The 20,010-nt window shown below is 44.8% G+C and overlaps 1 protein-coding gene across 1 annotated transcript in view; it reads left to right on the forward strand.

The window, feature by feature from the left end:
- Window positions 1–299: 299 nt before the first annotated feature.
- The window catches only part of ERCC6 (ERCC excision repair 6, chromatin remodeling factor), a 48,232-nt gene continuing 28,521 nt past the window's right edge, over window positions 300–20,010 (forward strand). Inside the window, exon 1 of the mRNA XM_069980826.1 lies at window positions 300–370. The gene's annotated coding sequence lies outside the window, so the exon portion shown is untranslated. The remainder of the gene's footprint in view (window positions 371–20,010) is intronic.

Raw genomic sequence — 20,010 nt, forward strand, 5'->3', positions numbered from 1 at the left:
CCGCTGGGCTCCCTCGCCACTCCATGCCTCTCTGCAGTTCCACAGAATCAGCTGTGATAGCCGATTAGGGAGAACTGCACTGAGCCAGAAGTCTGGGGCCCTGTTTCCTCCCCTATCTTCTCTCCTCTGCTGTTGGGGGAGGAGGGGAGGAAGAACCTGGTGCCTATACCTTTCGAAAGATGGAAGCAGAACTGCAGTGAGCCTGCAGTCTGGGGTCCTGCTGAGGTCCTGTTTCCTCCCCTTCCTGTTCTCTGCTGTCTGTGCATGGGAGAAGGAGGGGGAGGGGCGGAAGAACCTGATGCGGGGACCAGGAGGAAGATGGAGGAGGGAGGCAAGGGGCTGCTGTCAACCAGGAGTTTCTTCATAATAAGTAAGTGTGTGTGTGTGTGTGTCTGCCCATCGCTGTGTATGAAAACTGTGGATGTAAACTAAAGTGTGTTGCTGTATGTAATGTGCTCAGTAAATGTACTAAGTGTGTTTAAAGGATGTATGTATGCATGTACAGTATGTGTGTATATGATGTATGTATATGTGTATGCATGTACAGTATGTGTTGTGGAGTTGAGAGTCCATTATATGTGCTGTATTCTTAAAATATATATATTTTTTGTGTGGCGCTCTGTGGACAGATGCTGGGAAGGGCCCCTCCCGCTCTGTTACTCTATTGGAATGTGTTGTTTTAGACTGTTTTCTATAATCCAAGGTTTCGGCTTGGGAGTATTTGCCAATAGATAACGACTAGGGAGGATGGGGGGGCCAGAACAATGACTTCTTATGTAGAATGTATGAGCACACCTGCGTCATCCTCCTTTTTCCTCCCACTCCTCCTCCTTATTCCTCCTCCTACATTTTGAAACTTTCTTGTTAAGATATTAACTAAGGGTTTTTCCCATAATTAAACAGAATCAGCTTGAACACTGGCATGGTCTCATGTGTCTTGGCTGATACTCGCGGCAGACTGCAGCTGGCATACTTTACCAATTTGGCACGGACAAGGTATACCTGAGAGACTTTTATTCTAGGTCTCACCCTAACAGTGTGTATGTATGTATTAATTACATTTTTACAGTTTTTGTTGACTTTTTGTAATGTTTAACCCCTTAAGGACAGAGCCAATTTCGATTTTTGCGTTTTCGTTTTTTCCTCCTTGTGCTTAAAAGGCCATAGCACTTGCATTTTTCCACTTAGAAACCCACATGAGCCCTTATTTTTTGCGTCACTAATTGTATTTTGCAATGACTGGCTGAATTTTTGCATAAAGTACACTGCGAATCCAGAAAAATAATAAATGTGTGGTGAAATTGAAAAAAAAAAACGCATTTTGTTTATTTGGGGGAAATGTGTTTTTACGCCATTCGCCCTGGGGTAAAACTGACTTGTTATATATGTTCCTCAGGTCCTTACGATTAAAACGATATATAACATGTATAACTTATATTGTATTTGATGGCCTGTAAAAAATTCAAACCATTGTCAACAAATATACATCACTTAAAATCGCTCCATTCCCAGGCTTATAGCACTTTTATCCTTTGGTCTATGGGGCTGTGTGAGGTGTCATTTTTTGCGCCATGATGTGTTCTTTCTATCGGTACCTTGATTGTGCATATACGACTTTTTGATCGCTTTTTATTACAATTTTTCTGGATTTGATGCGACCAAAAATGCGCAATTTTGAATTCTGGGATTTTTTTGCGCTGATGCCGTTTACCGTGCGAGATCAGGAACGTGATTAATTAATAGTTCCGGCGATTACGCACGCGGCGATAGCAAACATGTTTGTTTATTTATTTATTTACTTTTATTTATAACCTGGGAAAAGGGGGGTGATTCTGACTTTTATTAGGGGAGGGGGCTTTTTACTAATAACAATACTTTTTTTTTTACTTTTACACCTATACTAGAAGCCCCCCTGGGGCAGATATGCTGCAGAGATCCATGAGATAGGATAGGATAGATGTTATCCCGGAGGAGCGATCTCCCCACTAGACAACAGGGATGACGCTGCGTCCGGTAATCGGATGCAGCTGTCATGTTTGACAGCTGCATCTGATTACTGTATTAGCGGGCACGGCGATCGGACCGTGCCCGCTAATACCTGCGGTCCCGGGCTACAAGTGGCACCCGGGACCGCCGCGGTTCAGAGTGGGGTCGCCGCGCGGCCCCGCTCTGAACGTCCTTAACGGCATCAGGGCGTAAATATACGCCCTATGTCGTTAAGGGGTTAAAGGCTAAAGCTGACCCCTCTGATTTGTATTTTTTGAATGCCCCTTTTTTCTCATTTATAGCCCTTCTAACCTCGGTTGTAAGCCATGTGGGATTGGATTTTAACCGTTTATATTTGTTACCCTTAGGAATATATTTGGCAGTACAGTTATTTAATGTGGATTTGAAGATTTCCCATTTATTAGCTGCATCAGTATGTGACAGCAGCCGCTCTCAGTCTATGCCCTGAAGTTCTGCCCTTAACCCAGGAAAATTGTTAGAAATAACCAGATCCAACAAGGCATCACTTCTAGTTGTCTCCTCCACAAACTGGCCGAGAAAATTGTCCTGCAGGAGGTTAAGAAATTCTCTCCCCTTTGTGGTTTTAGCTGAACCGTGACCCCAATCTATATCTGGGTAGTTGAGGTCCCCCATTACCACTACTGTCCCCTCGCGGGCAGCCCGCTTTATTTGTCTATTCAACTGACCATCTACCTCCTCATTAATGTTGGAGGGTCTATAGATTACACCAAGAATAATTTTTTCACTCTTTACCTCCTTCTGTAGTTCTACCCACAATGATTCCACATCATCTCAGTCATCGCCCACTATTGCATCTTTTACACTCACTTTAATATCACTTCTGACATACAGACATACTCCTCCTCCCCTTCTGCCCACCCGGTCCCTTCTGAACAATGCAAATCCCTGAATATTGACAGCACAGTCATGTGAGGAGTCCAGCCATGTCTCAGTCACACCAACCACATCAATGGACTCCTCCAGAACCAAGGCCTCCAGCTCCCCCATCTTGCTGGCTAGACTTCTGGCATTAGTAACCATACACTTTATATTACCATTGAGTTTAACCGCTACATTATACGAAATAGGATTTATTACAGTGCTGTGGCTACAATCATCCTCACTGCTCATCTGCAACATATGGATCTCCCTATCCACTGCTCTTATCCTCCCCCCACAGGACCCTTCTCCTCCCACCTCAATGTTCTGTCCTCTCTCTAACCTATCCGCCACTATATTACACACTACATTGTCCTCCCTCCACATCCCTAGTTTAAAAACCTCTCCACCCCTTCTAGGATTCTCTCCCCCAGCACAGCGGACCCCCTTCCATTAAGGTGCAAATTATCTGCGGAAAACAGTTTGTACCCCATACATATATATATATATATATATATATATGCATGTACAGTATGTGTGTGTATGATGCATGTACAGTATGTGTGTATGATGCATATATATATGCATGTACAGTATGTGTGTATGATATATGTACAGTATGTGTGTGTATGATGCATGTACAGTAGGTGATATATGTGCAACAGTGTGAACAGGATCCAACAGTATAACAGTGTGAACAGGATCCTATGTTGCACCTGGTTGTTGGGTGTGTTTCACTACAGCTGCTCCACAGTTGTCACAATCACATACCAGTCCATAAAAAAAACACACACAATACTTCTTTTCTAATGCTCAAATCTTCATTATTAGTAAATGCCAGCACATACAGACGTACATTAGTAATAACCTCCATGTATATCACCCAGTGCATACAACGCGGCCTCAGAGAACATCTATTCCTCCAAGTTCAGTCTCTGACATCTCAGGCGTTGTTCACAGAGGTGAGATGAAAGATTCCATGATACATGTGCAACGTTTCAAGAGCAAACACTCTCTTTGTCAAGGCTTGAAACGTTGCACATGTATCATGGAACCTTTCATCTCACCTCTGTGAACAACGCCTGAGATGTCAAAGACTGAACTTGGAGGAATAGATGTTCTCTGAAGCCGCATCGTATGTACTGGGGGATATACATGGATGTTATTACTAATGTACATGTGTATGTGCTGGAATTTACTAATAATGAAGATTTGAGCATTTGAAAATAAGTATTGTGTGTTTCTTATGTATATGGTATGTATGTACTGTATGCATGGGAGTTGTAGTTTTGCAGTCTTCTGTCTCTCCAGATTGCAGCACTACAATCTCCATCATGTCCTACTGGCAGCTCATGATGGGAGTTGTAGTTTTGCAGTCAGTGTCTCTTCAGATTGCAGCATTACAATCTTAATCATGTCCTATTGGCAGCTTATGATGGGAGTTGTAATTTTGTAGTCTTCTGTCTCACCAGGTTGCGGCACTACAACCTCGTCATGTCCTGCTGGCAGTTTGTGATGGGCGTTGTAGTTTTTCAGCTGGAGGGTGAAAGATTGGTACACAATGATTAGAGAATGACACAGTAAAGTCCATTAACTATAGGGGACAAGTGGTACAGTACATAGGGTGGAGGTAGTGGTACAGTTCATGAGGGGGAGGCAGTGGTACAGTTCATGAGGGGGTGGTAGTGGTACAGTTCATGGGGTGGAGGTAGTGGTACAGTACATGAGATGAATGCAGCGACAGTTTATTAACACATGGTGGCACATTAGAGGGCATCACCTTAAATTCATTGGGGGGGGCACCAGGGCCCATCAGCACCAATTCTGCACCAGGGCCCATCAGCCTTTAGCTAAGCCTCTGGAGATACAGTAAGTGGACCCAATACTGCCAAACACCCCTCTCCCAGCTTCCTGTCCTAAAAAATCTGTCACTAAAAGTGTATATTTGTCTTCTGTGAGTGTTTATACATCTATGTTATGTGTCTATTCAAGTAAGTGTTAAATATATGGGTATGTATAATCTGCTTGTACTTGTATCTTTGTCATTTCAGAGTTAGCATGTTTGTGTATCTATGTAATGTGCCTATCTGTGTGTGTCTGTCATGTGTCAATTTAAAGGGGTTATCCAGCACTATAAAAACATGGCCACTTTTCGACCTCTCTTATCTCCAGTTCCGGTGTGGTTTGCAATTAAGCTCCATTTACTTCAATGGAACTGAGTTCCAAACCCCACCCAATCTGGAGTGGCCATGTTTTTGTAGCGCTGGATAACCCCCTTAAAGTATGTGTTAGTATGATTACATGTATGTATATAAAGTATGTATATGTATGTGAGGTATGTTGTGTGTGCATCTGTTTATTTCTGTAATATGCATATTTTTATGTGTACGTGTATACAATGGCAGATTATGCAGGGCTCCCAGGTGGTCCATAGCTACACAATCCATCTTACTTAAGCCACATGCGGCGTGCAACCTACAGTGTGAACAGAGGCATTGGAGTGCTGGAAATTTCAGTTTTATTTATATCAGCCTTCCTCAGGCTCTATCTTATATGTGAGCCGAAACCATTCAGATTTCACCTTTCATTCCTCTCACAGACTCTTTGGAAAATGAAAAGTGGAATCTGATTGGTTGCTAGGGGCAACTGAGCCAGTTTCATATCCTGTAGGTATACTATGTAGCACTGTGGCATCCTGTAGGTATACTATGTAGCACTGTGGCATCCCGTATGTATACTATGTAGCACTGTGGCATCCTCTGGGTATACTATGTAGCACTGTGGCATCCTGTAGGTATACTATGTAGCACTGTGGTATCCTCTGGGTATACTATGTAGCACTGTGGCATCCCGTATGTATACTATGCAGCACTGTGGCATCCTGTAGGTATACTATGTAGCACTGTGGCATCCTGTAGGTATACTATGTAGCACTGTGGTATCCTGTAGGTATACTATGTAGCACTGTGGCATCCCGTATGTATACTATGCAGCACTGTGGCATCCTGTAGGTATACTATGTAGCACTGTGGTATCCTCTGGGTATACTATGTAGCACTGTGGCATCCTGTAGGTATACTATGTAGCACTGTGGCATCCTGTAGGTATACTATGTAGCACTGTGGCATCCCGTATGTATACTATGTAGCACTGTGGTATCCTGTAGGTATACTATGTAGCACTGTGGCATTCTGTAGGTATACTATGTAGCACTGTGGCATCCTGTAGGTATACTATCTAGCACTGTGGTATCCTCTGGGTATACTATGTAGCACTGTGGTATCCTGTAGGTATACTATGTAGCACTGTGGCATCCTGTAGGTATACTATGTAGCACTGTGGCAACCTGTAGGTATACTATGTAGCACTGTGGTATCCTGTAGGTATACTATGTAGCACTGTGGTATCCTGTAGGTATACTATGTAGCACTGTGGTATCCTGTAGGTATACTATGTAGCACTGTGGTATCCTCTGGGTATACTATGTAGCACTGTGGTATCCTCTGGGTATACTATGTAGCACTGTGGTATCCTGTAGGTATACTATGTAGCACTGTGGTATCCTGTAGGTATACTATGTAGCACTGTGGCATCCTCTGTGTATACTATGTAGCACTGTGGTATCCTGTAGGTATACTATGTAGCACTGTGGTATCCTGTAGGTATACATGTAGCACTGTGGTATCCTCTGGGTATACTATGTAGCACTGTGGTATCCTGTAGGTATACTATGTAGCACTGTGGCATCCCGTATGTATACTATGTAGCACTGTGGCATCCTGTAGGTATACTATGTAGCACTGTGGTATCCTCTGGGTATACTATGTAGCACTGTGGCATCCTGTAGGTATACTATGTAGCACTGTGGTATCCTGTAGGTATACTATGTAGCACTGTGGCATCCTGTAGGTATACTATGTAGCACTGTGGCATCCTGTAGGTATACTATGCAGCACTGTGGCATCCTGTAGGTATACTATGTAGCACTGTGGTATCCTGTAGGTATACATGTAGCACTGTAGTATCCTGTAGGTATACTATGTAGCACTGTGGCATCCTGTAGGTATACTATGTAGCACTGTGGCATCCTGTAGGTATACTATGTAGCACTGTGGCATCCTGTAGGTATACTATGCAGCACTGTGGCATCCTGTAGGTATACTATGTAGCACTGTGGTATCCTGTAGGTATACTATGTAGCACTGTGGTATCCTGTAGGTATACTATGCAGCACTGTGGCATCCTGCAGGTATACTATGTAGCACTGTGGTATCCTCTGGGTATACTATGTAGCACTGTGGCATCCTGTAGGTATACTATGTAGCACTGTGGTATCCTGTAGGTATACTATGTAGCACTGTGGCCCCCATAGCCAGACATATACGCGCGCTTCCTCCCGGCCGCACATGGAGGTCCCCGGAGGAGGCTGCAGATACTGAAGCATCGGGTGATAGTGTCGCTGCTGTACAGCTCCAGCACCCGCAGCGATCACCCGATGCTTCAGTATCTGCAGCCTCCTCCGGGGACCTCCATGTGCGGCCGGGAGGAAGCGCGCGTACACGTCCGGCTATGGGGGCGGGTCAGAGGCGGGGACATAGGACGCTGCTGGGCGCTCTCGCTCCTCAAGCTGTTTCAGTAGCTGGAGGATGCGAGCAGCCCGCCCGCGCGCCCAATTCCAATGATTTTTTGGGAAAAACGATTTTCGATTTTCCAAAAAAGTCAAATCGATTCTCAAATTCTGGGCCAATTAATTTGATTAATCGCCCAGCCCTACCTGTAGGTATACTATGTAGCACTGTGGCATCCCGTATGTATACTATGTAGCACTGTGGCATCCTCTGGGTATACTATGTAGCACTGTGGTATCCTCTGGGTATATACTATGTAGCACTGTGGCATCTTGTAGGTATACTATGTAGCACTGTGGCATCCCGTATGTATACTATGCAGCACTGTGGCATCCTGTAGGTATACTATGTAGCACTGTGGCATTCTGCAGGTATACTATATAGCACTGTGGTATCCTGTAGGTATACTATGTAGCACTGTGGCATCCTGTAGGTATACTATGTAGCACTGTGGTATCCTGTAGGTATACTATGTAGCACTGTGGCATCCCGTATGTATACTATGTAGCACTGTGGCATCCTCTGGGTATACTATGTAGCACTGTGGTATCCTCTGGGTATACTATGTAGCACTGTGGCATCCCGTATGTATACTATGTAGCACTGTGGCATCCTGTAGGTATACTATGTAGCACTGTGGCATCCCGTATGTATACTATGTAGCACTGTGGCATCCTGTAGGTATACTATGTAGCACTGTGGCATCCTGTAGGTATACTATGTAGCACTGTGGTATCCTCTGGGTATACTATGTAGCACTGTGGCATCCTGTAGGAATACTATGTAGCACTGTGGTATCCTTTAGGTATACTATGTAGCACTGTGGCATCCCGTATGTATACTATGTAGCACTGTGACATCCTCTGGGTATACTATGTAGCACTGTGGTATCCTCTGGGTATACTATGCAGCACTGTGGCATCCTGTAGGTATACTATGTAGCACTGTGGCATCATGTAGGTATACTATGCAGCACTGTGGCATCCTGTAGGTATACTATGTAGCACTGTGGCATCCTCTGGGAATAATATGTAGCACTGTGGCATCCTGTAGGTATACTATGTAGCACTGTGGCATCCTGTAGGTATACTATGTAGCACTGTGGTATCCTGTAGGTATACTATGTAGCACTGTGGTATCCTGTAGGTATACTATGTAGCACTATTGCATCCCGTATGTATACTATGTAGCACTGTGGCATCCTCTGGGTATACTATGTAGCACTGTGGCATCCTCTGGGTATACTATGTAGCACTGTGGTATCCTCTGGGTATACTATGTAGCACTGTGGCATCCTGTAGGTATACTATGTAGCACTGTGGCATCCCGTATGTATACTATGTAGCACTGTGGCATCCTGTAGGTATACTATGTAGCACTGTGGCACCCTGTAGGTATACTATGTAGCACTGTGGTATCCTCTGGGTATACTATGTAGCACTGTGGCATCCTGTAGGTATACTATGTAGCACTGTGGCATCCTGTAGGTATACTATGTAGCACTGTGGCATCCCGTATGTATACTATGCAGCACTGTGGCATCCTGTAGGTATACTATGTAGCACTGTGGCATCCTGTAGGTATACTATGCAGCACTGTGGCATCCTGTAGGTATACTATGTAGCACTGTGGCATCCTGTAGGTATACTATGTAGCACTGTGGTATCCTGTAGGTATACTATGCAGCACTGTGGCATCCTGTAGGTATACTATGTAGCACTGTGGCATCCTCTGGGTATACTATGTAGCACTGTGGCATCCTGTAGGTATACTATAAAGCACTGTGGTATCCTGTAGGTATACTATGTAGCACTGTGGTATCCTCTGGGTATACTATGTAGCACTGTGGCATCCTGTAGGTATACTATGTAGCACTGTGGCATCCCGTATGTATACTATGTAGCACTGTGGCATCCTGTAGGTATACTATGTAGCACTGTGGCATCCCGTATGTATACTATGTAGCACTGTGGCATCCTGTAGGTATACTATGTAGCACTGTGGCACCCTGTAGGTATACTATGCAGCACTGTGGCATCCTGTAGGTATACTATGTAGCACTGTGGCATCCCGTATGTATACTATGTAGCACTGTGGCATCCTGTAGGTATACTATCTAGCACTGTGGTATCCTCTGGGTATACTATGTAGCACTGTGGTATCCTGTAGGTATACTATGTAGCACTGTGGCATCCTGTAGGTATACTATGCAGCACTGTAGCATCCTGTAGGTATACTATGTAGCACTGTGGCATCCTCTGGGTATACTATGTAGCACTGTGGCATCCTGTAGGTATACTATAAAGCACTGTGGTATCCTGTAGGTATACTATGTAGCACTGTGGTATCCTCTGGGTATACTATGTAGCACTGTGGCATCCTGTAGGTATACTATGTAGCACTGTGGTATCCTGTAGGTATACTATGTAGCACTGTGGCATCCCGTATGTATACTATGTAGCACTGTGGCATCCTCTGGGTATACTATGTAGCACTGTGGCATCCTGTAGGTATACTATGTAGCACTGTGGCATCCCGTATGTATACTATGTAGCACTGTGGCATCCTGTAGGTATACTATGTAGCACTGTGGCATCCCGTATGTATACTATGTAGCACTGTGGCATCCTGTAGGTATACTATGTAGCACTGTGGCATCCTGTAGGTATACTATGTAGCACTGTGGTATCCTCTGGGTATACTATGTAGCACTGTGGCATCCTGTAGGAATACTATGTAGCACTGTGGTATCCTTTAGGTATACTATGTAGCACTGTGGCATCCCGTATGTATACTATGTAGCACTGTGACATCCTCTGGGTATACTATGTAGCACTGTGGTATCCTCTGGGTATACTATGTAGCACTGTGGCATCCTGTAGGTATACTATGTAGCACTGTGGCATCCCGTATGTATACTATGCAGCACTGTGGCATCCTGTAGGTATACTATGTAGCACTGTGGCATCCTGTAGGTATACTATGCAGCACCGTGGCATCCTGTAGGTATACTATGTAGCACTGTGGCATCCTCTGGGAATAATATGTAGCACTGTGGCATCCTGTAGGTATACTATGTAGCACTGTGGCATCCTGTAGGTATACTATGTAGCACTGTGGCATCCTGTAGGTATACTATGTAGCACTGTGGTATCCTGTAGGTATACTATGTAGCACTATGGCATCCCGTATGTATACTATGTAGCACTGTGGCATCCTCTGGGTATACTATGTAGCACTGTGGCATCCTCTGGGTATACTATGTAGCACTGTGGTATCCTCTGGGTATACTATGTAGCACTGTGGCATCCTGTAGGTATACTATGTAGCACTGTGGCATCCCGTATGTATACTGTGTAGCACTGTGGCATCCTGTAGGTATACTATGTAGCACTGTGGCATCCCGTATATATACTATGTAGCACTGTGGAATCCTGTAGGTATACTATGTAGCACTGTGCACACCTGTAGGGTATACTATTGTACACTGTGGTATCCTCTGGGTATACTATGTAGCACTAGTGGCATCCTGTAGGTATACTATGGTAGCACTGTGGCATCCTGTAGGTATACTAGGTAGCACTGTGGCATCCGTATGTATTACTATGCAGCACTGTGGCATCCTGTAGGTATACTATGTAGCACTGTGCATCCTGTAGGTATACTAACTGGTAAGCACTGTGGCATCCTGTAGGTATACTATGTAGCACTGTGGTTATCCTGTAGGTATACTATGGCAGCACTGTGGCATCCTGTAGGTATACTATGTAGCACTGTGGCATCCTCTGGGTATACTATGTAGCACTGTGGCATCCTGTAGGTATACTATAAGCACTGTTGGTAATCCTGTAGGTATACTATGTAGCACTGTGGTATCCTCTGGGTATACTATGTAGCACTGTGGCATCCTGTAGGTATACTATGTAGCACTGTGGCATCCCGTATGTATACTATGTAGCACTGTGGCATCCTGTAGGTATACTATGTAGCACTGTGGCATCCCGTATGTATACTATGTAGCACTGTGGCATCCTGTAGGTATACTATGTAGCACTGTGGCACCCTGTAGGTATACTATGCAGCACTGTGGCATCCTGTAGGTATACTATGTAGCACTGTGGCATCCCGTATGTATACTATGTAGCACTGTGGCATCCTGTAGGTATACTATCTAGCACTGTGGTATCCTCTGGGTATACTATGTAGCACTGTGGTATCCTGTAGGTATACTATGTAGCACTGTGGCATCCTGTAGGTATACTATGCAGCACTGTGGCATCCTGTAGGTATACTATGTAGCACTGTGGCATCCTCTGGGTATACTATGTAGCACTGTGGCATCCTGTAGGTATACTATAAAGCACTGTGGTATCCTGTAGGTATACTATGTAGCACTGTGGTATCCTCTGGGTATACTATGTAGCACTAAGGCATCCTGTAGGTATACTATGTAGCACTGTGGTATCCTGTAGGTATACTATGTAGCACTGTGGCATCCTCTAGGGTATACTATGGTAGCACTGTGACATCCTGTAGGTATACTATGGGAGCACTGTGGCTATCCTGTAGGTATACTATGTAGCACTGTGGCATCCCGTAATGTATACTATGTAGCACTGTGGCATCCTGTAGGTATACTATGTAGCACTGTGGCATCCTGTAGGTATACTATGTAGCACTGTGGCATCCTGTAGGTATACTATGTAGCACTGTGGCATCCCGTATGTATACTATGTAGCACTGTGGCATCCTGTAGGTATACTATGTAGCACTGTGGCATCCTGTAGGTATACTATGAAGCACTGTGGCATCCTGTAGGTATACTATGTAGCACTGTGGCATCCCGTATGTATACTATGTAGCACTGTGGCATCCTGTAGGTATACTATGTAGACACTGTGGCATCCCGTTGGTATACTATTAGCACTGTGGTATCCTGTAGGTATACTATGTAGCACTGTGGCATCCTGTAGGTATACTATGCAGCACTGTGGCATCCTGTAGGTATACTATGTAGCACTGTGGCATCCTCTGGGAATACTATGTAGCACTGTGGCATCCTGTAGGTATACTATGTAGCACTGTGGCATCCTGTAGGTATACTATGTAGCACTGTGGTATCCTGTAGGTATACTATGTAGCACTGTGGTATCCTGTAGGTATACTATGTAGCACTGTGGCATCCTGTAGGTATACTATGTAGCACTGTGGCATCCCTGGAGTATACTATGTAGCACTGTGGCATCCTCTGGGTATACTATGTAGCACTGTGGCATCCTGTAGGTATACTATGTAGCACTGTGGCATCCCTGTATGTATACTATGTAGGCACTGTGGCATCCTGTAGGTATACTATGTAGCACTGTGGCATCCCGTAATGTATACTATGTAGCACTGTGGCATCCTGTAGGTATACTATGTAGCACTGTGGCACCCTGTAGGTATACTATGTAGCACTGTGGTATCCTCTGGGTATACTATGTAGCACTGTGGCATCCTGTAGGTATACTATGTAGCACTGTGGCACCCTGTAGGTATACTATGTAGCACTGTGGTATCCTCTGGGTATACTATGTAGCACTGTGGCATCCTGTAGGTATACTATGTAGCACTGTGGCATCCTGTAGGTATACTATGTAGCACTGTGGCATCCCGTATGTATACTATGCAGCACTGTGGCATCCTGTAGGTATACTATGTAGCACTGTGGCATCCTGTAGGTATACTATGCAGCACTGTGGCATCCTGTAGGTATACTATGTAGCACTGTGGCATCCTGTAGGTATACTATGTAGCACTGTGGTATCCTGTAGGTATACTATGCAGCACTGTGGCATCCTGTAGGTATACTATGTAGCACTGTGGCATCCTCTGGGTATACTATGTAGCACTGTGGCATCCTGTAGGGTATACTATAAAGCACTGTGGTATCCTGTAGGTATACTATGTAGGCACTGTGGTATCCTCTGGGTATACTATGTAGCACTGTGGCATCCTGTAGGTATACTATGTAGCACTGTGGCAGCCCGTATGTATACTAATGTAGCACTGTGGATCCTGTAGGTATACTATGTAGCACTGTGGCATCCCGTATGTATACTATGTAGCACTGTGGCATCCTGTAGGTATACTTTGTAGCACTGTGGCACCCTGTAGGTATACTATGCAGCACTGTGGCATCCTGTAGGTATACTATGTAGCACTGTGGCATCCCGTATGTTATACTATGTAGCACTGTGGGCATCCTGTAGGTATACTATCTAGCACTGTGGTATCCTCTGGGTATACTATGTACACTGTGGTATCCTGTAGGTATACTATGTACACTGTGGCATCCTGTAGGTATACAATGCAGCACTGTGGCATCCTGTAGGTATACTATTGCACTGTGGCATCCTCTGGGTATACTATGTAGCACTGTGGCATCCTGTAGGTATACTATAAAGCACTGTGGTATCCTGTAGGTATACTATGTAGCACTGTGGTATCCTCTGGGTATACTATGTAGCACTAAGGCATCCTGTAGGTATACTATGTAGCACTGTGGTATCCTGTAGGTATACTATGTAGCACTGTGGCATCCCGTATGTATACTATGTAGCACTGTGGCATCCTCTGGGCATACTATGTAGCACTGTGGCATCCTCTGGGTATACTATGTAGCACTGTGGCATCCTGTAGGTATACTATGTAGCATTGTGTTATCCTGTAGGTATACTATGTAGCACTGTGGCATCCCGTATGTATACTATGTAGCACTGTGGCATCCTCTGTGTATACTATGTAGCACTGTGGTATCCTCTGGGTATACTATGTAGCACTGTGGCATCCTGTAGGTATACTATGTAGCACTGTGGCATCCCGTATGTATACTATGCAGCACTGTGGCATCCTGTAGGTATACTATGTAGCACTGTGGCATCCTGTAGGTATACTATGCAGCACTGTGGCATCCTGTAGGTATACTATGTAGCACTGTGGTATCCTGTAGGTATACTATGTAGCACTGTGGCATCCTGTAGGTATACTATGCAGCACTGTGGCATCCTGTAGTATACTATGCAGCACTGTGGCAGCCTGTAGGTATACTATGTAGCACTGTGGCATCCTGTAAGGTATACTATAAAGCACTGTGGTATCCTGTAGGTATACTAGTAGCACTGTGGTATCCGCTGGGTATACTATGTAGCACTGTGGCATCCTGTAGGTATACTATGTAGCACTGTGGCATCCCGTATGATACTATGTAGCACTGTGGCATCCTGTAGGTATACTATGTAGCACTGTGGCATCCCGTATGTGATACTATGGTAGCACTGTGGCATCCTGTAGGTATACTATGTAGCACTGTGGCACCCTGTAGGTATACTATGTAGCACTGTGGTATCCTCTGGGTATACTATGTAGCACTGTGGCATCCTGTAGGTATACTATGTAGCACTGTGGCATCCTGTAGGTATACTATGTAGCATTGTGGTATCCTGTAGGTATACTATGTAGCACTGTGGCATCCCGTATGTATACTATGTAGCACTGTGGCATCCTCTGTGTATACTATGTAGCACTGTGGTATCCTCTGGGTATACTATGTAGCACTGTGGCATCCCGTATGTATACTATGCAGCACTGTGGCATCCTGCAGGTATACTATGTAGCACTGTGGCATCAGGTATGTATACTATGCAGCACTGTGGCATCCTGTAGGTATACTATGTAGCACTGTGGCATCCTGTAGGTATACTATGTAGCACTGTGGCATCCTCTGGGTATACTATGTAGCACTGTGGCATCCTGTAGGTATACTATCTAGCACTGTGGTATCCTCTGGGTATACTATGTAGCACTGTGGTATCCTGTAGGTATACTATGTAGCACTGTGGTATCCTCTGGGTATACTATGTAGCACTGTGGTATCCTGTAGGTATACTATGTAGCACTGTGGCATCCTGTAGGTATACTATGCAGCACTGTGGCATCCTGTAGGTATACTATGTAGCACTGTGGCATCCTCTGGGTATACTATGTAGCACTGTGGCTTCCTGTAGGTATACAATAAAGCACTGTGGTATCCTGTAGGTATACTATGTAGCACTGTGGTATCCTCTGGGTATACTATGTAGCACTGTGGCATCCTGTAGGTATACTATGTAGCACTGTGGTATCCTCTGGGTATACTATGTAGCACTGTGGCATCCCGTATGTATACTATGCAGCACTGTGGCATCCTGTAGGTATACTATGTAGCACTGTGGCATCCCGTATGTATACTACGCAGCACTGTGGCATCCTGTAGGTATACTATGTAGCACTGTGGTATCCTCTGGGTATACTATGTAGCACTGTGGCATCCCGTATGTATACTATGCAGCACTGTGGCATTCTGTAGGTATACTATGTAGCACTGTGGTATCCTCTGGGTATACTATGTAGCACTGTGGCATCCTGTAGGTATACTATGTAGCACTGTGGTATCCTGTAGGTATACTATGTAGCACTGTGGCATCCTGTAGGTATACTATGCAGCACTGTGGCATCCTGTAGGTATACTATGCAGCACTGTGGCATCCTGTAGGTATACTATGTAGCACTGTGGCATCCCGTATGTATACTATGCAGCACTGTGGCATCCTGTAGGTATACTATGTAGCACTGTGGCATCCTGTAGGTATACTATGTAGCACTGTGGCATCCTGTATGTATACTATGTAGCACTGTGGTATCCTCTGGGTATACTATGTAGCACTGTGGCATCCCGTATGTATACTATGCAGCACTGTGGCATTCTGTAGGTATACTATGTAGCACTGTGGCATCCTCTGGGTATACTATGTAGCACTGTAGTATCCTCTGGGTATACTATGTAGCACTGTGGCATCCTGTAGGTATACTATGTAGCACTGTGGCATCATGTAGGTATACTATGTAGCACTGTGGCATCCCGTATGTATACTATGCAGCACTGTGGCATCCTGTAGGTATACTATGTAGCACTGTGGCATCCCGTATGTATACTATGCAGCACTGTGGCATCCTGTAGGTATACTATGTAGCACTGTGGTATCCTGTAGGTATACTATGTAGCACTGTGGCATCCTCTGGGTATACTATGTAGCACTGTGGCATCCTGTAGGTATACTATGTAGCACTGTGGTATCCTGTAGGTATACTATCTAGCACTGTGGTATCCTCTGGGTATACTATGTAGCACTGTGGCATCCCGTATGTATACTATGTAGCACTGTGGCATCCTGTAGGTATACTATGTAGCACTGTGGCATCCTGTAGGTATACTATGTAGCACTGTGGCATCCCGTATGTATACTATGTAGCACTGTGGCATCCTGTAGGTATACTATGTAGCACTGTGGTATCCTCTGGGTATACTATGTAGCACTGTGGTATCCTGTAGGTATACTATGCAGCACTGTGGCATCCTGTAGGTATACTATGTAGCACTGTGGCATCCTGTATGTATACTATGCAGCACTGTGGCATCCCGTATGTATACTATGTAGCACTGTGGAATCCTGTAGGTATACTATGTAGCACTGTGGTATCCTCTGGGTATACTATGTAGCACTGTGGTATCCTCTGGGTATACTATGTAGCACTGTGGCATCCTGTAGGTATACTATGTAGCACTGTGGCATCATGTAGGTATACTATGTAGCACTGTGGCATCCCGTATGTATACTATGCAGCACTGTGGCATCCTGTAGGTATACTATGTAGCACTGTGGCATCCCGTATGTATACTATGCAGCACTGTGGCATCCTGTAGGTATACTATGTAGCACTGTGGTATCCTGTAGGTATACTATGTAGCACTGTGGCATCCTCTGGGTATACTATGTAGCACTGTGGCATCCTGTAGGTATACTATGTAGCACTGTGGTATCCTGTAGGTATACTATCTAGCACTGTGGTATCCTCTGGGTATACTATGTAGCACTGTGGCATCCCGTATGTATACTATGTAGCACTGTGGCATCCTGTAGGTATACTATGTAGCACTGTGGCATCCTGTAGGTATACTATGTAGCACTGTGGCATCCCGTAGGTATACTATGTAGCACTGTGGCATCCTGTAGGTATACTATGTAGCACTGTGGTATCCTCTGGGTATACTATGTAGCACTGTGGTATCCTGTAGGTATACTATGTAGCACTGTGGCATCCTGTAGGTATACTATGCAGCACTGTGGCATCCTGTAGGTATACTATGTAGCACTGTGGTATCCTGTAGGTATACTATGTAGCACTGTGGCATCCTGTAGGTATACTATGTAGCACTGTGGCATCCTGTAGGTATACTATGTAGCACTGTGGCATCCTGTATGTATACTATGTAGCACTGTGGCATCCTGTAGGTATACTATGTAGCACTGTGGCATCCTGTAGGTATACTATGTAGCACTGTGGCATCCCGTATGTATACTATGTAGCACTGTGGCATCCTGTAGGTATACTATGCAGCACTGTGGCATCCTGTAGGTATACTATGCAGCACTGTGGTATCCTCTGGGTATACTATGTAGCACTGTGGCATCCTGTAGGTATACTATGTAGCACTGTGGCATCCTGTAGGTATACTATGTAGCACTGTGGCATCCTGTAGGTATACTATGTAGCACTGTGGCATCCCGTATGTATACTATGCAGCACTGTGGCATCCTGTAGGTATACTATGTAGCACTGTGGCATCCCGTATGTATACTATGCAGCACTGTGGCATCCTGTAGGTATACTATGTAGCACTGTGGTATCCTGTAGGTATACTATGTAGCACTGTGGCATCCTCTGGGTATACTATGTAGCACTGTGGCATCCTGTAGGTATACTATGTAGCACTGTGGTATCCTGTAGGTATACTATCTAGCACTGTGGTATCCTCTGGGTATACTATGTAGCACTGTGGCATCCCGTATGTATACTATGTAGCACTGTGGCATCCTGTAGGTATACTATGTAGCACTGTGGCATCCTGTAGGTATACTATGTAGCACTGTGGCATCCCGTAGGTATACTATGTAGCACTGTGGCATCCTGTAGGTATACTATGTAGCACTGTGGTATCCTCTGGGTATACTATGTAGCACTGTGGTATCCTGTAGGTATACTATGCAGCACTGTGGCATCCTGTAGGTATACTATGCAGCACTGTGGCATCCTGTAGGTATACTATGTAGCACTGTGGTATCCTGTAGGTATACTATGTAGCACTGTGGCATCCTGTAGGTATACTATGTAGCACTGTGGCATCCTGTAGGTATACTATGTAGCACTGTGGCATCCTGTATGTATACTATGTAGCACTGTGGCATCCTGTAGGTATACTATGTAGCACTGTGGCATCCTGTAGGTATACTATGTAGCACTGTGGCATCCCGTATGTATACTATGTAGCACTGTGGCATCCTGTAGGTATACTATGCAGCACTGTGGCATCCTGTAGGTATACTATGCAGCACTGTGGTATCCTCTGGGTATACTATGTAGCACTGTGGCATCCTGTAGGTATACTATGTAGCACTGTGGCATCCTGTAGGTATACTATGTAGCACTGTGGCATCCTGTAGGTATACTATGTAGCACTGTGGCATCCCGTATGTATACTATGCAGCACTGTGGCATCCTGTAGGTATACTATGTAGCACTGTGGCATCCTGTAGGCATACTATGTAGCACTGTGGCATCCTGTAGGTATACTATGTAGCACTGTGGCATCCTGCAGGTATACTATATAGCACTGTGGTATCCTGTAGGTATACTATGTAGCACTGTGGCATCCCGTATGTATACTATGTAGCACTGTGGTATCCTCTGGGTATACTATGTAGCACTGTGGTATCCTGTAGGTATACTATGTAGCACTGTGGTATCCTGTAGGTATACTATGTAGCACTGTGGTATCCTGTAGGTATACTATGTAGCACTGTGGTATCCTGTAGGTATACTATGTAGCACTGTGGTATCCTGTAGGTATACTATGTAGCACTGTGGCATCCTGTAGGTATACTATGTAGCACTGTGGCATCCTGTAGGTATACTATGTAGCACTGTGGCATCCTGTAGGTATACTATGTAGCACTGTGGCATCCTGTAGGTATACTATGTAGCACTGTGGCATCCTCTGGGTATACTATGTAGCACTGTGGCATCCTGTAGGTATACTATGTAGCACTGTGGCATCCTCTGGGTATACTATGTAGCACTGTGGCATCCTGTAGGTATACTATGTAGCACTGTGGTATCCTCTGGGTATACTATGTAGCACTGTGGCATCCTGTAGGTATACTATGCAGCACTCTGACACAGTAGGGGAATGCATGCTTTGATTTTGTTTTCTTACACTGTGAAGGGAATGTTCCCAATAATGTAAGAACTTCTGCTAGTAATACACGTACCCAGCAATAGGTAACAGTCACCTGTAACCTGCTAATACGGAGTAACCTGCTAATACGGAGGTAGCGGACACCAGACTCCAGCGACCATA

This window comes from Dendropsophus ebraccatus, chromosome 8 (genome assembly GCF_027789765.1).
Source record: "Dendropsophus ebraccatus isolate aDenEbr1 chromosome 8, aDenEbr1.pat, whole genome shotgun sequence".
Lineage (NCBI taxonomy): Eukaryota > Metazoa > Chordata > Amphibia > Anura > Hylidae > Dendropsophus > Dendropsophus ebraccatus.